The following is a 21852-nucleotide window of genomic DNA, read 5'->3' as shown; positions in this document are numbered from 1 at the left end:
AAACATGATTTTCCTGTCAGTGATTAATAACCCCAAAGAAACGGCATGAATGTTTCAATCATCATGAGCAATTAATGTGAAAAAAATTGGAAACTAAAGGCACCAACCCTTTGGAGGGATCAAAGTCTACATCTGTACTAGCCTAGCTCTTACTAAATGTCCTGAGCCAAGTACTGACAGACGATTGTCCAGAACTCTCAGTCACAGCAAAAGAAAAGGTCTTGAAATAAAAGTGATGAGCAGCTAAATATGAATGGGATTTTGAAGTACCCAACCCATGTAATGATCCACAGGCCCTGAATTAATTAATTTCTAAACCAACGCCTTTCAATAGTGGAGACACAAGTTTGACCCCATGCGTCCCAGGCACTGTATAAAACACTCTCCTTTTGTTGCAACATGTCATTGAATAATCACCAAGAAGGAAACTGAGGCTCAACTATGTGAGAAAACGTGCATGCATTCAGGTCCCCTTACCAGTAGACTAGCCCAAGCCCTGTGTTCAATGGGTGAGAATCACGAAGCTCAGGTAGTTTAAGCGACTTGGCCAGTGGCAGTGAACTAGGGACTGAACCATTCCTAACACCAGGTCTCCTGACTCACAGTTCAGGCACGCTTTCCATTACATAGAATAAACAACGACTTCATTTACTAGCTGCACGGAAGTTTAACAAGAATTTTCCAGAGAAGCATGGGAACACTCCACTTATTTTTTTTAATAAGCAAAAGTCTTTGTTTTCTAAATACATGCTAAACACTTTGATTTTAAGAGAGAGAGAGAGAGAACGCGCGTGGGGCGTTTGGGGGGTGGGGGGGAGCTGTGGCCGGAGGTAGAGAGAGAGAATCTTAAGCAGCCTCTGCACTAAGCATGTAACGTGATGCGGGGCTGGACCTCACGACCCTGAGATCATGACCTGAGCTGAAACCAAGAGTCGGGGCGCTTAACTGACTACACCCCCCAGGTGCTCCTTTGCTAAAGACTTTCAAATCTATTCTTTTTTTTAAGTTCAATTGAGTTAACACATAATGTATCACTAGTTTCAGGGGAAGAGCCTACTTCACAACTAATTTTGAACAGAAACTGAAAAGTCGTGCCGTTGTCGCTCCTTTCTACTTCCTGCACCGGGGGGGGGGGCCGAGGGCTGCTCCACAGAAGGGAGGGCAGAGCCTCCAAGCGCTCCTCCCCTTCCGGCTCCTCGGCGGCGGTCGCCCAGCATCCTGGCCTGCAGCCCTCTCTGCGTTTCGCCTCCCGGCGCCCAGATGCGCGGATGCAGACGTGAGGCCCGAGCAGCCCGGGGAACTGGGCGCCGCACTCCTGCACAGCAAGCCGCCCGCCCCGAGCTCAGCCCGAGCCTCGCCCAGGCCTGAGTTTGAAGTCTGCTTCTCTCCCTTCCCGACTCATGACTGGGGGCAAGATATTTATCGGTTTCCTCCTTCTTTAAAATAATGCCTGGGCGCCTGGGTGGCTCAGTTGGTTGGGCGACTGCCTTCGGCTCAGGTCATGATCCTGGAGTCCTGGAATCGAGTCCCGCATCGGGCTCCCTGCTCGGCAGGGAGTCTGCTTCTCCCTCTGACCCTCCCCCCTCTCATGCTCTCTCGCTCTCATTCTCTCTCTCAAATAAATAAATAAAATCTTGGGCGCCTGGGTGGCTCAGTCGGTTAAGCGACTGCCTTCGGCTCAGGTCATGATCCTGGAGTCCCGGGATCGAGTCCCGCACCGGGCTCCCTGCTCGGCGGGGAGTCTGCTTCTCCCTCTGACCCTCCCCCATCTCGTGCTCTCTCTCTCTGTCTCATTCTCTCTCTCAAATAAATAAAATCTTTAGAAAAATAAAAATAAAATAATGCTTATGCCAAAGTTTGGTGTGGGGCTGAAACGGAACGATGGGTTCTCAAGAAGTGGGAACTGTGACTATTATGTCCCAGAACTGGAAGGAAAGCAGCGCTGTGGTCCATAAACTGTATCCTAGAGGATAAACAAAAGCAGAAAGAAAGGTATAGAACCCAGGGTTCCGTGATAAGTGGCGGGCAGAGCTAATAAGTACCCTGTACGCACCAGGAAGGCCATGCGGGTGGTTAAAATATCAAAATATCCGCACCAGGGGTTAAAGGGCCACTAACTCAACCCCCCCCCCCCCCCCCCCCGCCCCGGGGCTTGCTCTTCTGTGCCACCCCAGCTGCCATGGCCCCTCCCATCTAACTCCACCCAGGAGCCCAAGGGTTCGCACCTGGCACAGGGGAAGATGAGCAGTGGGGGGAAGACACCCCAGATCCTGCTTAGGTGCCACTGGCCACATCCCTGCTGGTCGGTTGGTACTTAGACTAAGCAGGCTGTACCTGTAACTATTTTGAATATTTATTTGTGTCTCAGAGAATATGTTGTGACATTCAGTAGTAGTCTTAAGCACCAAAATGAATTCGATGCCCATGGGACCTAAGTAAGCAGGCACCTTTGGAAGCTTTGTGCTAACGAGAAAAACTACTTCCTGCCCTTGGACGCAACCCCACACCAGGAGACACACGTTGGGGAGATACACTTCGGGGAGCTGGCTAGACTTTAGCCAGCACTTACCTTTCATCTAGACACCCTGTTGCAAAGCATGGTCTCATACAGCAAGTCTCCACTTGCCACCCTAATCCCCTGAATACATACTTCAAAAGAGAAGCAACACTAAGCCTCAAAATCTTTGTAAGGAAGTCCAACAAAGTAATGGTTTTTCCCATGACATCTACATGGGTGCTTTTTTAAAATCTGCGATATTGAACTAGTTTAATTAGTGTCTATTGCACTAATTCTTATAAAGTAAGTCCAGTATTGGTTAATTTTAACTTCACATTAGAATCACATGGGAAGCTTTTATACAAAATGTTGATGCCTGGTCCCAGCCCCAAATCAATTAAATCAGATTGGGGTGGAACCCGAGCATCAGTATATGGGTTAAAGCTCCTCAGGAGTATCCAACGCTCAGCCAAGATTTAAAACCACTGTCCTACAAACCACTAGAAATATAAAACAGAGTACCAGGGCTTACCAGTGTGTGTGTGTGCATGCGCGTGTGTGTGTGTGTGTGCGCGTTCTAGCAGCCCCCTCAGTTGTAGTCATAAATATTTATTGTGAGTGAAATATACATACAAAATGTAAATATACATACATGTCCCACATGACATATGTCTATGTTTTTTAAAAAAAGAATACCCAAAGTACTCAACTAGTTGAGTCCACTCAACTAAAGAAATGGAACATTTCAAAATCTGTAAAGCTTATTTTTTTTGTTCCCCATTTTAGTATTGTTTCTTCTCTCTGGCCAGGTAACCACTACCCAGAATTTTGCTTCTATCTTTCCCTTTTTTTCCTTTATGATTTTTTTCATAGATTTTGTACTTTCACACAAAATATTGTTTGCTTCTGCCTGTTTTCAAATTTTTATACCTGATTCCTACTAGATACATTCTTCTGTGTCTTGTCATTTTTTTGCTCAAAATTATGTTCTGACGAATTTTATACGTATTTCATTTAATGCCCCCCAATGGCCCCACAAATGAGTTTTACAGATGAGCACACTGAGGCTTGAAAGAGCAAGTACTTTGACCAGAGTCACATTCTAATAGGAGCAGACATGGAGTCAGAACATAGATCTGTCCCTCTCAGAGCTTACCCATTGAACTATCCTGGCTAACCATTGTGCTGCACTTGACACAAAATTGTGAGGAATATGAGAAGTCAAGTCTCTGGATAACAGAGTTGAGAATTTAAAAACACAAATTACGCTATTTCACCATGCCTACGCGATGCTATGTTCACCAAAATTGCCAGAGCAAGTCATAAAATCATGTGCAGAGTCTATTGGGCATTTTACAACTTTCCATATAATGGATATGTACATTTCACCTACCAGGCAAGTGTATACAACTGATGTCCATTCTGATTTCTTTGAAACTACTGAACTTTAAAGTGCTAAACTGATGACTATATAGACATGTCTATTATTAGGTGGATATATTGCATATAGATAAATGTTATCAATTCTCTTATCCTTTTTACCATATTAAATAAGGATGTTTTTCCCACAAGCAACTGTGAATAGTAAATGTGTTGAAGGCAAATTATGCCTAATAATTCCTTTGGTTTCCATATCTGTTGCCTCCTCAATTTGGCTTAATGATCAGCCATAACCTGCTATAAATTTCAGGGGTAAACAGTATGACTTAACGTATGTATCACGTACATTCTTTTCTGGGTTGTTTTTTCGCTTTTTTGTTTTTACTTAGTTGAGATTCACACTATAAACCTTCAAACTGTTGTTTTGAATAGAAAGTTCTTGGTGAGGTTGGAGTGTTGACCAAGAAGACATTTGTTTTGATGAATTACTCCAGTCAAGGATCTAACCCACAGACCTTGCCTACAGGTAGGGAGTGGAAGCTTCTTTCACAGGCTGGTTTACAGAGTCCTACAGATAAACCCAAATACCAACTTACTCCTTAGCCATGAGACATTCAATGATTAAAAGTCTGGTACACCTGCATCATTGGGCAAACCAAATAGGAAACCATTTTATGTTTCCTATTGCTGGCGGATTCTATGTAGGAAAGGCTTGCCACTGGGACTGAAAAAGTGTGGGGTTCTGGTCTCCCCGTTTATTGGTCAATGTTTGGCTTAGCATTTCCTGGTTGATGCTCCTGTGCTTCCCTTTAGTAAGCCCTGAGCTGGCTATTTTCAGGAAAACCTTTTCTAGCTTAATCTATGCACATTTGAATTGTAGTACTTAAAATTGGATTCAGATGCGGGCTTGGCTGCTTTGCTAACTTTGTGATCATAGTTAGACATAAAGGCTGTAAGTCTGGGTTTCCTTATCTGTAAAATGAGAATAATATTCCTTCCTTTCAGGATTGCATGAGGATTAAATGAGATAATAACTTTAATGCACCTAGAACAGTGCCCACAACATACCAGGGTGCTTACTGTATGACATCTACTATTATTTTAAAAAACCAGTTTTTAAATAATAGATATTATTTACAAACATATATTTAATATTGGCACCTAACTTTTTCACAGAAGGGAAAACAAAGCAATGTTTTGGGCTCATTAAAATGAACAACAGTCCTTAGAATAGTGCTTTGTGCGGTACTGGCGATCACTGATTTTTATTAAATAAGGAATATTTATGGGCACAATTTTTTTTTTAAGATTTTATTTATTTATTTGACAGAGAAAGACACAGCGAGAGAGGGAACACAAGCAGGGGGAGTGAGAGAGGGAGAAGCAGGCTTCCTGCCGAGCAGGGAGCCCGATGCGGGGCTCGATCCCAGGACCCTGGGATCATGACCTGAGCTGAAGGCAGACGCTTAACCGGCTGAGCCACCCAGGCGCCCCTTATGGGCACAATTTTAATAAAAGAAGAAAACAACAGCACTAATTGTGTTTGTGTGTAAGGATTATAAAATACTTCTTAAATTCAGAGTTCAGAAATACAGAAAGGAAAAAGGACTGCAGAGTTAAGAGGTGCTTTTGTGGGTCATTTCATCTACATGAAAGAGAATATTTAGAGAAACTAAGAAGGTCAAACTAACCTGAACTCAAATTTTATTGACAAAAGTTTAAGCTACCTTTAGCATATGTCGTCACACCATAATCAGGGCCATCAACAAATATTTACTGAGGGCCTGCTGCACTCACAACATTTATGGTTAAGTGATTTGGAGAATTACTAAGAAGACTACAATAAGGTACCTGTCTTGAATGATTACAATCTAATTTGGGGAGACAGAGCATAACATAAAAATAAATCTGTAAAAAAAAAAAAGTGAAAAAAAACAGCCTGCAAAATTTTCCAATGTTGTTTTAGAATGTGCCTTTATTACTCTAATGTAGAGAAAATATTTTAAAACATAAAGTTTATGAGAGAAAGAATAAACAGTTCTCTAGCCATCACAGATTTTTTGTCAATAACCTCACAAAAGAAAGATTTTAGATCGAATGTTATGAAAAACGCCAATTTCAGCCATTTTTTCCACATGGGCAACTAGAAATTTTGTATGGTTCAAACTTCATTTCACTCAATTTTGTTTTGTTTTGTTTTTAAGTCAAACACATACTGGTCTATCCTATCCACTCTAAACTCCTGCTTATTTCTTCTGGAGCCTTTTCAGATTTGAGGGAAATTTGGGGAGGAAAAATATTACATCATGTTTAAACTCAGGGATTGAAAAACTAGCACAAAAAGTTAATCAGTGATGCAGAAAAATTTCACCCAACACATTTCATAAAGAACAAAAACTTAAATGCACAGGGTAGATTCATTCCAGTAAACCATGTTAGTGCAGTGATATAATCTACCAATCAAATTTGAAAATAATGTCCCTCCAAAAAGAATTCATATTGCTTAGAAGATTATGCAGATTGTTAACATTTATGGAATACAATTGCCACCCCAAATATTTAACTTCACAATAAATAGCAAATTGTTTCAATTTTCCATATAATGGAGAAAGTTTTATTTTTAAAGGTTCATATCTTCAGAAGTTGTCCAATATGACCAATGTCCCTTTTTCCATGGTGCAGTGGGTCTTAAAATCTGAAACTCATCTATATCTTGCTATGTATTTTCAAAACGATTTTAAATTCCCACACAACATTATTTGCAACCATAAATCTAAAATCTGAATTTTTAAGAATGACAGGTGAGAACCTTACCCAAATAAAAAAAAAAAATTCAAGCAAGCAAGCAAACAAAAGACATTGACTTATTTAATATAGTTAAAAAGTTGTTTGCTCTCATTCCTTGATAATCTAAAAATTCTTCTAATGTGAAAGACTGTCATCATAATTTATGAGCTCTGAAAATCTAGGAACCATGAATCAGGTCCTTAAAGACACCAACCGCTGTGTCCATACATATCCCACACTCATGTCTCAGCATCACTTTATAAGAGACAAATGCTTTTTCTGCTTTATGTGATTTTAACACAATATTCAAGGCTTTGGTCTGATGACAGCTTTTCTTTGCAGCTGTAATATTAGCTTATCTGAGGTAAATTTAATAACATAGAAAAAAAATACTAAAACTTACCTTCTTTGAGAGCTAGAGAATAGAATTCCTAATCAAATGGATTGGCATCAGATTCTGAAAATATTTGAAGCTATGTGCTCATTTATCTGACTGACCAGAACCTTAGAACCTACCAAAATAAGATCTATAAGTCAAATATTTTTTTTGGACAAAGCTAACACTGTTTATTTAGGCATTGATAGCATTCCCGGGAGATTCATTTCTGCTTTTAGATAAATTTTGTTTACTAAAAGAAAGCACAGAACAACTATCTCAAAAAAACACCAGTATTTTTTTTTTCAAAAGATGGCAAATGTGCTCTTCACAGGGAAGGGAGGTGCCGACTGCCACTAGTATTCATGGTACATACACCACAAGCTAGTGAAAAAGTGGAGTAGCAAGTAACAAGTATTTTGTATTCTGAGCCGTGGAGGTGAAAACGTGTATTGAGAAAAGAGATGCTGCAAAATACTAATTATAATGGACAATGGGTTAATATTTTTAATATATAAAGTGATCTTTAAAATCTTTTTTTTTTTTTTAGAAGATTTTACTTATCCATTGAGAGAGAGAGAGAGAGTGCGAGCAGGGGGAGGGGCAGAGGGAGAGGGAAAGAGAGGATCCCAAGCAGACTCCACGCAGAGCTGGGAGCCCAACTGCCGGCTCGATCGCCCAACCCCGAGATCGTGACCCAAGCCGAATCCAAGAGTCAGACATGTAACCAACTGAAGCCACCCAGGCACCCCTGAAATCTATTTTTAAAATGGACCATGTGAACAGAAAAACTAGCAAAAGACAGAATACCAAAGGCTAATGAGCAGAATTTTTTAAAGTTCAACCCCACTGGTAATCAAAGAATTACGAATTTTTAAAGCTGTATGTGACCAGTTTTGAAATCCCATTTATGGTTTGATGATGTAGGAAATAGGCACTCTGGAGCACTACTGGTGGAAACACAAATCCTTACAGCCTTCCTAGAGAGAACTGACTTCAGCTCAAAATCTCAACACATGGAAGAAAAAAAAAAAAAAGCTTTCCTATTGTCTCATCTACATTTCAAAATAATATAATTGAAAAAATACCTCATTCATGAAAGCAAAAAAAAAAAAATCCTTTACAAACACATAAAGAAAATCTCTAAAAATATACAATGTTTTAGACTCAGAAATTTAATATTATAAATGTATTTTTATTTACAAAATGAGTTTCTAAATTAAGGCCTCCTACAGGAATAAGCATATGAGAATAGCCTAAACATATCTCAAGGAATAAAAAGAGAGTTACCCCCAAGTTATAGTCAAGCATTATTTTACAACTAAGAACTAAGATTGAGGCGGTGAAAGTTCATTAATGTGACCAAATTATAAGTGTGGGGTTCTTTTCTTTGTTTTTTAAAGTAGCTTCCACGCCCAGTTGTGGAGCCCAACGCAGGGCCTGAACTCACAACCCTGAGATCAAAACCTTGAGCTGAGATCAAGAGTCAGACACTTAACCGACTGAGGCACCCAGGTGCCCCCAAATTACAAGTTTAAAACGGAACTGTCATGGACTAAATTGTATCCCCCCAAAATTCATAAGTACGTCAGAATATTGATTTTATTCGGGGATAAGCTCTTTAAATAGGTAATTACTACATCTGAAACTAATGAGAGAGAGAGTGCGAGCAGGGGGAGGGGCAGAGGGAGAGGGAAAGAGAGGATCCCAAGCAGACTCCACGCAGAGCTGGGAGCCCAACTGCCGGCTCGATCGCCCAACCCCGAGATCGTGACCCAAGCCGAATCCAAGAGTCAGACATGTAACCAACTGAAGCCACCCAGGCACCCCTGAAATCTATTTTTAAAATGGACCATGTGAACAGAAAAACTAGCAAAAGACAGAATACCAAAGGCTAATGAGCAGAATTTTTTAAAGTCCAACCCCACTGGTAATCAAAGAATTAAGAATATGTTGGCTAATTGAATTTAAATTTAAAAAAAGAAATTTCAAAATCCCTAAAAAATAATAATAATAAAAAATAAATAAATAGGTAATTAAGTTAAAATGAGGTCATTAGGGTAGGCCCTAACCCAATAGGACTGACATCCTTATAAGAAGAGGAAATTAAGATGTAAAACCTGGCAAAACAAGAATAATGTCTATAATTCCATTAATAGCACTTTACCAATGGCAGTTTCTTTATTGTAATAATGTGCTATGGTCATATGAGATATTATTGGGGGAACCAAATAAATGTTACACAGGAACGCTCTGTCCTATTTCTGTAACTTCTTGTAAGTCTAAATTTATTCTAAAAGAAAAATATTTTAGAAGTATACGTTGTAATAGACAATTCTGGGGCGAAGGAGGAGGCCTGCTTAGCAGCCATTCCTCCTTTCTGAAGTCACTTAATTTCCTTTTGGAGAAAAATGGTATAAATATTTCCCCACTGCATATAGACAGACAATGGAAATCTAAATTAAGGAGCTTTTATATGTCCAAGCCAAATGCATCTATATTGGCCATCACATATGACTTCAGCAGGAACACTCCTCTCAAACCCAAGGCCTAGGGACATGATCCAAGCTGGTCTAATCAGACCCTCTCTCCAGGGCTTTTCATCTGAATCAGTGATGTAACGAAGGAAAGACAGTCAGAGGTTATTAGTTCCTAAGTGCTCACATGGCACTTGTCACCCTGGTCTTCCAATGTCTTGTGACCCTGTGATCTACTGAACAATCTTCCAGGATATTATTCCCTTTTGTTTGAGTTAGCTGAAGCTGGTAAACAAGGAACTATAACTAAATAAATGGTGTCTTATCCAGGCTTATTTTAAGTAAAGAGTTAAGTGAACTTGTCCTCCTGTGAATTCCACTCCATTTAGGGACAACTGGTCACCGATTCTCATTTCTTTGAATAAAAGCTCTAATTAAAATATTTCCAACTCTGCCGAAAATTAACAACAGAGTCTTACCATTATGTCTCCAGACTGAAACTTTCACCAAGCAGTTTTGTCTACCAGATCAATTTTTTGGTCAGACGGTCTTAAGATCATTGGTTTCACCTCAGGAAAATTCTCTACTAAAACTAAAACATTTCAAGACTTCTGCTTACAATTCTCCACCACTTAGTTTAAGCAAAGGAAATCAATAAATTGATCGCAAGTAAGACTACAGACTTTGGAATCTGACAAACCTGACTGGAGGTTTATCAATCACCGTGTGCTGGTTTTCAGAGCTTGTGCAACAGACCTGACCTCTTGGAGCTTGTTTCCTTCTTCAAAAATGAAAGGTAATATCATTATCTTGTGGATTATCTGGAGTATTAAAGAAGAATTTCTGTAATACTCCTGAAACTGTCAGGCACAAAGTAGATATTCCTTAAGCCTTAGGCTATGCATCAGGCAACTTAAAGAAGAAGAGGAAGAGGAGAAGGAGGAATGAAGAAAAAAAAAAAATACTTCTTCCTGTCCCCTAAAGACAAAAGAACCTACAATGCTTTAAGTTTTCATGTCACTTTATATACATTATCTCATTGTGTCCTTGCAACAGATACATGAAATAAAGCAAGTATTCTTTTTCCTACTATAACAGGGAGAAACTGAGGCATCATGTTGAGTGAGGGGCAGAACCAAGTCCAAAATCAAAGTTCTGACCCCACTTCTCTGATTTCCTCTGCCTGGTCCATATTTTTTTGGAGCAATTATTTTTGACACACCTGCAACCAGAAATATCCATCTCCCCATGCCAAAAATCAGGATATAACTCACTGCTTTGTGACTCAAACAATTTCTTTGGCTATGTGTGCAAAAAATAAAAAATAGTTTTATATGTGTATAAAAGCAATAGATATGAAAATTGTCCCCTAGTCTAGTCATAAAACTGGGACAGTCATATACAAAATATTTCAGATTATGTTACCTAAAGGACATAAGCCGCAATGGTACTCAATGAGGATGGCATATTCTATGATGTATCGTTCTGGGCTGCCCCAGCTGTCAAATAGGCATGGGCATTTGACTGTGTGCAAGTATCAGGCTAGAACAAAATCTGACTTCTTAGTGCTCCTCTGTTAGAGGAAAGATGGCCCCATAAAAAATTATCTCTCCATATTTTGTATTTTGTGATTTCAATAATATCCCATTTGGGGTAGGAAAAGCAGATCATTCTAGCAAATGTATCTTGCAATAAATACAGCAATGAAAGGAGACATAGACCATAGAATAGTAGCTGGCTCTCATCAAGATTTCAATAATACAGTTAAGAGCCCAGAGTAATTTATCAAAATGTTTAATCTATAAATGGAGATACAATTCAAGGTAGGCTCATAAAATGTTAGATTTGAAGAAACATTAGAAATGATTACTTTAACCATCATCCCCCTCCTCTATTTTTAGATCATGAAGCTGAAGATCAGAGAGGTTACATAACTTTCCAAGGTAACACAGACCCAGAGCAGTAAGACGGTGGGAAGATTTCAAGATTTGGAATCTGGAATTTGAGTTGTGTCTCTGCTTCATGCCACTTCCATCACCTTTCATGTTTCATTTAATAATCTATACGTAATCTGTAATAATTTATATTTTGGCACTTGGGGGAAAATAGTTCAACTGTTTCCTCATAGTAAAATGGTATAATGATGAAAAAACACAAAAATAATACCTACATCTTAGGTTATAGTGAGAATTAACAAAAATGCCCTTCGTATTATAAAGCACTTTGTAACCAATAAATTTCCATACAAATGTTGGTTATTAGTAATAGGACACTAAGTGATGGAAATTTCTGACTGTTTTCTCAACCTGTTGGATTCCACTGAGAGTTCCTAAAGAGCCAAGATTGTCTTATTCATCACTGTGTCCTGAAAACCTATCACCGTGCCTGGCATGCAGAAGGCAGTCAACAACTATTTGTTAAATCAGTATGTTATCTTTGGAAATTATGTAGTCAGATTGAGATAGAATAAATCTTGTTTCCATAATTCACATTACTAGATAATTCTCTGATGATTTTTCTTTTTGATCTCAAGGAAAATCTATGTCTGCCAGAACAGGTATTTTAATTAGGTGGGAGGGAAACAAGATGGTGGAATGAACTGCCTCTTCCCAAATACATATCCCTAAAAATGAGGGGGGAAAAAAGGTAAGGTTCAGTTCCTACTTCTTTTTTTTTAAATGTCCCATGAGCTGCATTCTGAGAAAATTCTTTGACCTGATTTTCTAGCTCACTAGCTTACTCCTCATCTGGTCTTGGATTCTGTTATTCTTCTCATCTATTGAAGTTTTTTGTTTCCCAACATCACATTTGTATTTTCTAAAGTCTTTATTTTTTCTCTCTTATGGACACGGTATCACTCACATCTCCCTGAAATATTTAAAGATACGTGATAGTACATGTCCTAAAGTCTGGTTCTATTTGTTCTATTAACTATTTTCTCTGTTTGTTGAGGTTGAAGCCTTTTTCCTTCCCCCCTACATGTTTAGTCTTGCTTTCATACTTACCTTTTAGTTTGAGCTTTGTCATTAGTTTGTGAATGCTTTATCTTTTTACCAAAACTTCCTCCTGGAGATGTGGGAGAGTGGAATATGTTGCCACAGGTAAATAATTACTAGGTTTGGGTCATGATGCTCCCCATTACTCTTAGGTGATACCTGATTGCCAGGGCACTTCATGTCTATTCCAGCCAAGCATCCACATTCACAGTTTCTTCTGTAGGATGACAATTTTGTCACCTGTTACTTGGCTGTTACCTGTCTCTTCCTGGAGCTGTTCCTCAATCAGGCAGCCTCTCCTGTGTCTTCTTAGTCCCACCTTTGATTAGGGGCACATCTAGGGCCTCTTCTACCTTGCTAGCGCTCCACCCCTGTACATGTCTTGGGCAGTATTTTCCTCCTACATGTTCATCTGAGAACATCTGTTTGGTATGTCTGGGCCTTCTCATAGCACCTGACCTACCAAGGGCACCCATTCTATTTCTAGCATGGCTATTGATTAATTTTTTTATTTCACTTTTAGGCTAAATTTAAAAATTCAAGTATTTGAAAATAGGACTTCCTGAAGGAGAGAATGGAGAAAATGGAAGAGAAGAAATACTCAATGTAGTAACAGAAATATCCAGAACAAACCAAAAAACTTAAGACTGAATAAAAAATGAATCACACCATACATTACTGTAAAAATTTCAGTATACCACATACACAGAAAATCCTGATGTCTTACAAAGAGAGAAAAAATAAAAACAGGTCATCAGCTAAGAAAACAGAATCGTATTGATATCAGACTTTTCTTCAGTAACTGAATGCAAGATGACAGTAAATAGACATTTCAAAGGTGGAATACAAATATTTCTAAGCCCAACCAAGATGTTAGAGCAAACAAACACATTATCAAACTTGCAAGGTCATAGAAAATTCATTAGCCACCAACTATCTTTTAAAGCATTATTGGAGATGTTTTAAAGAAAAGAAATAATCCAAGACAGAGATGTGAGACCAAAGCCAATGATGATGAGTGTAATGAGAGACACGGATCAATAGAATAGAACTGGAAGTCCAGAAATAAACACATGCAGTTATGGTCAATTGATGTCGATAAGATTTTCAGTGAGGAAAAAAAGAAGAATTTTTCAATGGGGTATTTCTAGACAGTGACATGCAAAAGAAGTTGGACAACTACCTTACTCCATATACAAAAAATTAACTCAAAATAGATAAAATACCTAAATGTAAAAGCTAAAATTATAAAACTCTCAGAAGAAATCAGAGGTGCAAATCTTCATGGCCTTGGATATGGTGTCTTAAATATGACACCAAAAGCAAACAATAAATTAAAAATGATAATTTGGACTTCACCTAAATTAAAATCTTTGGATTCAAGGATACTACCAAGACAATGAAAATAGCATAAAGAATGATAGAAGATATTTTCAAACCATATTTCTGATAAGAGACTTGTATCTAAAGAGCTACACTGGGTGTTATACAAAAACAATGAATCGTGGATCACTACATCAAAAACTAATGATGTATGATGACTAACATAATAAAATAAAATTTTAAAAAAATAATAAAAATAAAGAGTTACAACTCAATAATAAAAAGACAACCCAATTTTATAAATGGCCAAAAGCTCGGAACAGGCATATCTCTAAAGAAGATATACAAATGGCCAATGAGCAGCTGAAATGTGCTGAATATCACAAGTCTTTAGAGAAATTCAAATCAAAACCCCAATGAGATATTACTTCACACTCACTAAAGGGACTACAGTCAAAAAGATGGACAACAGCAGGCACTGGAGAGGATGTGGAGAAATTGGAAGCCTCATGCATTGCTGGTGGGAATGTATCACAAGGAAGCTGTTTGGCAGTTCCTCAAAAAGATAAACATAGAGCTACCCAATGACCCAGCAATTGCATTCCTAGGTATAGAAACAGGAGAAATGAAAACAGGTATCTACAAAAAAACTTGTACAAAATGTTATAGCAACACAACTCACAATAACCAAAAAGTTAAAATAATCCATATGTTCACCAACAGATAAACAGATTTTAAATGCATTGTATTATCCATACAATAGAATAATCTTTGGCCATAAAAGAGAGTGAAGTACTGAAGCATGCTACAACATGGATGAAACCTAAAAATGTTATACTAAGTGAAAGAAGCCAGTTATAAACGGCCACGTGTTATAGGATTACATTTATATGAAACATCCAGAATAGGCAAAAAAGTAGATTAGTGGTGGCTCAGGAGTGGGGAAAGTGGAAAGGAGGGAGGTAATGAGGTTTCTTTTAGGGAAGACAAAAATATTCTAAAATTAGATTGTGGCGATGGTTATACATGCTGTGAATATGCTAAAAAATTGAATTCTACATTTTAAATGGGCAAATTGTATATCATATGAATTATATCTCAATAAAGCTGTTTTTTAAATAACTAGATAGTTACATAGATAGTATTGTGAGCATTGGTGTATGTTGAAAAGAATTACAAAAAACTATGAAGAGGGGAAAGCCAAGGGTGTGCCACTAAAGCCGTATTCAGAGGAAAAGTCAGTGCCTTAAATGTATTCATTAGAAAACAAAAAAGACTAAAAAAGAAAGGAGCAAGACGGCAGAAGAGTAGGAGACCTAAATTTCTTCTGGTCACAGGAATTCAGCTAGATAGTTATCAAACCATTCAGAACACCTACAGTCTCAACAGGAGATTGAAGAAAAGAATAGCAGCAACTCTCTGAACAGAAAAGCAACCACTTTCTGGAAGTTGTATTTTTCTTCTTTCCTTTTTCAACCAACATCTTATCAATTCCTTTTTTAAAATCTTTTTAAATTTTTCATTTTTACAGTCATATTCTATCTCTTCATTGTATTTAACCTTATTTTTGTATATATATGTTTTTCTTTCTTTAAAATTTTGGGATCCAGTTTCTTCTAACAGACCAAAATATACCCTAAATTGTCCTTGTCTCCTGCCTGATCACATTCTCTCTCTTTTTTTTCTTTAATTTTTTTCATTCTTTTTTCAACCAACTTCTTATCTTATCAATTCCTTTCCTAAAATCTTTTTTAATTTTCATCTTTACAGTCATATTCCATTGCTTCATCATATTGAGCCTTATTTTTGTATATATACAAGTTTTTCTTTCTTTAAAATTTTGGGAGGCAATTTCTTCTAACGGAGCAAAATACAACCAAAATCTAATGTGTGGCTCTGTTATATTCACCAGCCTGATCATATTCTTTTTTTGCCCCCTTTCTTCCCCCCCCCCCCCCCCCCCAGTTTTGGGTCTCTTCTGATTTGTTTAGTGTATATTTTTCTGGGGTTGTTGTTACACTTTTAGCATTTTTTTAGCATTTTTTTCTGTCATTCATCTATTCTCCTCTGGACAAAATGACAAGATGGAAAAACTCACCTCAAAAAAAAGAACAAGAGGCAGTGCCAACTGCCAGGGACCTAATCAATATGGACATTAGTAAGATGTTGGAACTAGAGTTCAGAATGACGATTATAAAGAAACTAGCTGGGCTTGAAAAAAGTATAGACAATACTAGAGAATCCCTTTCTGGAGAAATAAAAGACCTAAAATCTAACCAAGTCGAAATCAAAAAGGCTATTAATGAGGTGCAATAAAAAATGGAGGCTCTAGGGGCGCCTGGGTGGCTCAGTCGTTAAGCGTCTGCCTTCGGCTCAGGTCATGATCTCAGGGTCCTGGCATCGAGCCCTGCATCGGGCTCCCTGCTCCGCGGGAAGCCTGCTTCTCCCTCTCCCACTCCCCCTGCTTCTGTTCCCTCTCTCACTCCTTCTCTCTGTCAAATAAATAAATAAAATCTTTTAAAAAAAAAAAATGGAGGCTCTAACTGCTAGGATAAATGAGGCAGAAGAGAGAATTAGTGATATAGAAGACCAAATGATGGAAAATAAAGAAGCTGAGAAAAAGAGATAAACTACTGGATCATGAGGGGAGAATTCGAGAGATTAAGTGATACCATAAAGCAAAACAACATTAGAATAATTGGGATCCCAGAAGAAGAAGAAAGAGAGAGGGGGCAGAAGGTATAATGGAGCAAATTATAGCAGAGAACTTCCCTAATTTGGGGAAGGAAACGGGCATCAAAATCCAGGAGGCACAGAGAACCCCCCTCAAAATCAATAAAAATAGGTCAACACCCCAACATCTAATAGTAAAACTTACGAGTCTCAAAGACAAAGAGAAAATCCTGAAAGCAGCTCAGGACAAGAGATCTGTAACCTACAATGGTAGAAACATTAGATTGACAGCAGACCTATCCACAGAGACCCAGCAGGCTGAAAGGACTGGCACAATATAGTCAGAGCATTAATGAGAAAAATATGCAGCCAAGAATACTATATCCAACTAGGCTGTCATTGAAAATAGAAGGAGAAATAAAAAGCTTCCAGGACAAACAAAAATTAAAAGAATTTGCAAACAGCCCTACAAGAAATGTTGAAAGGGGTCCTCTAAGCAAAGAAAGAGCCTAAAAGTAACATAGACCAGAAAGGAACACAGACAATATACAGTAACAGTCACCTTACAGGCAATACAATCGCACTAAATTTGTATCTTTCGATAGTAACCCTGAATGTAAATGGGCTAAATGCCCCAATCAAAAGACACAGGCTATCAGATTGGATAAAAAAAAAAACAAGACCCACTGATATGCTGTCTGCAAGAGACTCATTTTAGACGCAAAGACACCTCCAAATTTAAAGTGAGGGGGTGGAAAACCATTTACCATGATAATGGACATCAAAAAAAATCTGGAGTGGCAATCCTTATATCAGACAAATTAGATTTTAAACCAAAGACTATAATAGAGATGAGGAAGGACACTACATCATACTTAAAGGGTCTATCCAACAAGATCTAACAATTTTAAATATCTATGCCCCTAACATGGGAGCAGCCAATTATATAAGCCAGTTAATAACAAAATCAAAGAAACATGCTGACAACAATACAATAATAGTAGGGGACTTTTACAAACCCTTTCTGAAATGGAGAGATCATCTAAGCAAAAGATTAACAAGGAAATAAAGGCTTTAAATGACACACTGGACCAGATGAACTTCACAGATAGATTCAGAACAGTCCACCCCAAAGCAACAGAATACACATTCTTCTCTAGTGCACATGGAACATTCTCCAAAATAGATCATATCCTGGGTCACAAATCAGGTCTCAACTGGTACCAAAAGATTGGGATCATTCCCTGCCTATTTTCAGACCACAGTGGTTTGAAACTAGAACTCAATCACAAGAGGAAAGTTGGAAAGAACTCAAATACATGGAGGCTAAAGAGCATCCTACTAAAGAATGAATGGATCAACCAGGAAATTAAAGAAGAATTAAAAAAAAATTCATGGAAACAAATGAAAATGAAAACACAACTGTTTAAAATCTTTGGGATGCAGAAAAGGTGGTCCTAAGAGGAAAGTATATAGCAATACAGGCCTTTCTCAAGAAACAAGAAAGGTCTCAAATACACAACCTAACTCTACACCTAAAGGATCTGGGAAAGAACAGCAAGTAAAGCCTAAACCCAGCAGGAGAAGAGAAATAATAAAGATCAGAGCAGAAATCAATGAAATAGAAACCAAAAGAACAGTAGAACAGATCAACAAAACTAGAAGCTGGTTCTTTGAAAGAATTAATAAGATTGATAAACCCCTGGCCAGACTTATCAAAAAGAAAGGAGAAAGGACCCAAATAAATAAAATCATGAATGAAAGAGGAGAGATCACAACCAACACCAAAGAAATACAAACAATTATAAGAACATATTATGAGCAACTATATGCCAGCAAATTAGATAATCAGGAAGAAATGGATGCATTCCTAGAGAGGTATAAACTACCAAAACTGCACCAAGAAGAAATAGAAAACCTGAACAGACCCATAACCACTAAGGAAATTGAAGCAGTCATCAAAAATCTCCCAAGAAACAAGAGCCCAGGGCCAGATGGCTTCCCAGGGGAATTCTACCAAACATTTAAAGAAGAATTAATACCTATTCTTCTGAAACTGTTCCAAAACATAGAAATGGAAGGAAAACTTCCAAACTCATTTTATGAGGCCAGCATTACCTTGATCCCAAAACCAGACAAAGACCCCATCAGAAAGGAGAACTACAGACCAATCTCCCTGAAGAACACAGATGCAAAAATTCCCACCAAAATAGAGCCAATAGGATCCAACAGTACATTAAAAGGATTGTTCACCACGACCAAGTGGGATTTATTCCTGGGTTGCAAGGGTGGTTCAACGTCTGCAAGTCAATCAATGTGATACAAGACATTAATAAAAGAAAGAACAAGAACCAAATGATCCTCTAAATAGATGCAGAAAAAGCATTTGACAAAATACAACATCCTTTCTTGATTAAAACTCTTCACAGTGTAGGGATAGAGGGTACATACCTCAATATCATAAAAGCCATCTATGAAAAACCCACAGTGAATATCATACTCAATGGGGATAACTGAGAGCTTTTCCCCTAAGGTCAGGAACACAGCAGGGATGTCCACTATCACCACTTCTGTTCAACATAGTACTAGAAGTCCTAGCCTCAGCAATCAGACAACAAAAAGAAATAAAGGGCATCCGAATCGGCAAAGCAGAAGTGAAACTCTCACTCTTTGCAGATGATATAATACTTTATGTGGAATACCCAAAAGACTCCACCCCAAAACTGCTAGAACTCATATAGGAATTCAGTAAAGTGGCAGAATATAAAATCAATGCACAGAAATCCATTGCATTCCTATACACCAACAACAAGACAGAAGAAAGAGAAATTAAGGAATCGATCCCATTTACAATTGCACCCAAAACCATAAGATACCTAGGAATATATCTAACCAAAGAGGCAAAGAATCTGTACTCAGAAAACTATAGAATACTCATGAAAGAAATTGAGGAAGACACAAAGAAATGGGAAAACATTCTATGCTCATGGATTGGAATAACAAATATTGTGGAAATGTCTATGCTAACTAGAGCAATCTACACATTTAATGCAATCCCTATCAAAATACCATCCACTTTTTTCAAAGAAATGGAACAAATAATCCTAAAATTTGTATGGAACCAGAAAAGACCCTGAATGTCCCGAGGACTGTTGAAAAAGAAAAGCAAAGCCAGTGGAATCACAATTCCGGACTTCAAGCTCTATTACAAAGCTGTAATCATCAAGACAGTATGGTACTGGCACAAAAACAGACACATAGATCAATGGAACAGAATAGAGAGCCCAGAAATGGACCCTCAACTCTGTGGTCAACTAATCTTCAACAAAGCAGGAAAGAATGTCCAATGGAAAAAAGACAGTCTCTTCAACAAATGGTGTTGGGAAAATTGGACAGCCACAAGCAGAAGAATGAAACTGGACCATTTCCTTACACCACACACAAAAATAGACTCAAAATGGATGAAAGACCTAAATGTGAGACAGGAATCCATCAAAATCCTAAAGGAGAACACAGGCAGCAACCTCTACGACCTCAGGCGCAGCAACTTCTTCCTAGAAACATCGCCAAAGGCAAGGGAAACAAGGGCAAAAATGAACTATTGGGACTTCATCAGGATAAAAAGCTTTTGCACAGCAAAGGAAACAGTCAACAAAACCAAAAGACAACCGACAGAATGGGAGAAGATATTTGCAAATGACATATCAGATAAAGGGCTAGTATCCAAAATCTATAAAGAACTTGTCAAAACTCAACACCCAAAGAACAAAGAATCCAATCAAGAAATGGGCAGAAGACATGAACAGACATTTCTGCAAAGAAGACATCCAAATGACCAACAGACACATGAAAAATTGCTCAACATCACTCGGCATCAGGGAAATCCAAATCAAAACCTCAATGAGATACCACCTCACACCAGTCAGAATGGCTAAAATTAACAAGTCAGGAAACACAGATGTTGGTGAGGATGCGGAGAAAGGGGAACCCTCCTACACTGTTGGTGGGAATGCAAGCTGGTGCAGCCACTCTGGAAAACAGTATGGAAGTTCCTCAAAAAGTTGAAAATAGAGCTACCCTACGACCCAGCAATTGCTCTACTGGGTATTTACCCCAAAGATACAAAAGTAGTGATCCGAAGGGGCACATGCACCCCAATGTTTATAGCAGCAATGTCCACAATAGCCAAACTATGGAAAGAGCCTAGATGTCCATCGACAGATGAATGGATAAAGAAGAGGTGGTATATATATTCAATGGAATATTACACAGTCATCAAAAATGAAATCTTGCCCTTTGCAATGATGTGGATGGAACTAGAGGGTATTATGCTAAGCAAAATAAGTCAATCAGAGAAAGACAAGTATCATATGATCTCATTGATATGAGGAATTTGAGAAACAAGACAGAGGATCATAGGGGAAGGGAGGGAAAAATGAAACAAGACGAAACCAGAGAGGGAGACAAACCATAAGAGACTCTTAATCTCAGGAAACAAACTGAGGATTGCTGGAATGGAGGGGGGTGGGAGAGATGGGGTGGCTGGGTGATAGACATTGGGGAGCGTAGGTACTATGGTGAGCACTGTGAATTATGTAAGACTGATGAATCACAGACCTGTACCCCTGAAACAAATAATAAATTATACGTTAATTAAAAAAATTTTTAAAACATAAATGCACAAAATGTCAAAAAAAGGACTAAAAAAGAAAGAAAACCACAAAGACTAAAAATAAATGAAGTAAGCCTTCAACTCAAGAAATCTAAAGAACAACAAAATACCCCCTCCAAAAAAAGTACAAGAAAGGCATGAATAAATAGAAAGGCAGAAATCAATAAATCTACAAATAAAACGAAATGGTTAATTTTTAGATGGCTGACCAATCAGACTTACAGCTTTTTTTTCCCCTTTGAAAAGAACAGTAAGGTCGGCATAATAATAAGAGGAAGTGCTCTCTGTAGGAGTTGCTTTTCTTCTATCCTCTCTCTGCAATCCTCTCTCCAAAGCACTGTCCTCACACAATGTACCCTTCCCCCAACCCTGCAAAATCAGCATCTATGTGCTTTCACCACCACCTCCCATGATGCTGGGGGAAACCACCTCAGCCACTGGGAAAGTTCTCCCACATCACAATATCCTGAAGGTGGTGAAAGGGCACTGCGCAGAGGGAGAGGCAAAGACGGTCAGTGGGCTGGCGGGGGCCACCCATGAGCCCTCACTGTGAGACCCCTCTGCTGAAGTTCTGAGGGCGGAGCCACAGACAGCACCTCCATCTCCAGTTTTGACGTAGTTGTGAATCGGCATTTGCTGAATTTCACAAAAGAAATTCAAAAAGCACATCA

The sequence above is a fragment of the Mirounga angustirostris genome, unplaced genomic scaffold, assembly GCF_029215605.1.
Source record: "Mirounga angustirostris isolate CCGP_5_RB_7025 unplaced genomic scaffold, mMirAng1.0.hap1 SCAF_8, whole genome shotgun sequence".
Lineage (NCBI taxonomy): Eukaryota > Metazoa > Chordata > Mammalia > Carnivora > Phocidae > Mirounga > Mirounga angustirostris.
The sequence above is the reverse complement of the archived record's forward strand: the minus strand, read 5'-3'. Positions refer to the sequence as shown.